Source organism: Penaeus monodon, chromosome 20 (assembly GCF_015228065.2).
Source record: "Penaeus monodon isolate SGIC_2016 chromosome 20, NSTDA_Pmon_1, whole genome shotgun sequence".
In the NCBI taxonomy this organism is placed as follows: domain Eukaryota; kingdom Metazoa; phylum Arthropoda; class Malacostraca; order Decapoda; family Penaeidae; genus Penaeus; species Penaeus monodon.
Window position 1 is genome coordinate 43,930,388 of NC_051405.1, and position 428 is coordinate 43,930,815.

Below are 428 nucleotides of genomic sequence, written 5' to 3' on the forward strand. Positions count from 1 at the left end.
GCGCCGTGCAACAGACTGTTCGACTAACTTTCCTGCCCCCGGGAACCTGTGACACATTTTATCAAAACCCGTAACTTCTGCGCTCCTCCTTGTAATGAAATAATCCAATTTGGTGATAACCTTTGGCATGACGAGATCGCCAAGGCACTCGGGACCGGTTCTCGGCCCGCGCGAGAGTGGCCCCAAAGGACAGAGACACGTAAGGTCGACATTCACGTGTTGGATGATGGGGCAGGAGGCCTTTTCCGCCTCCAGGCACTGGTAGGAGCAGTAGGCAAGTTTCCAGGCGACACCTGCGTCCTCAGAACTAACATGTAGTACTAGGTATTGTACATCAGGACCTCAGCGTCACCCCATCAACGAATCCTAGAAATAGATAGATAAAATTGAACTTTTATTCAAGATTGTCAAGTAAGGCTGGATGTTTA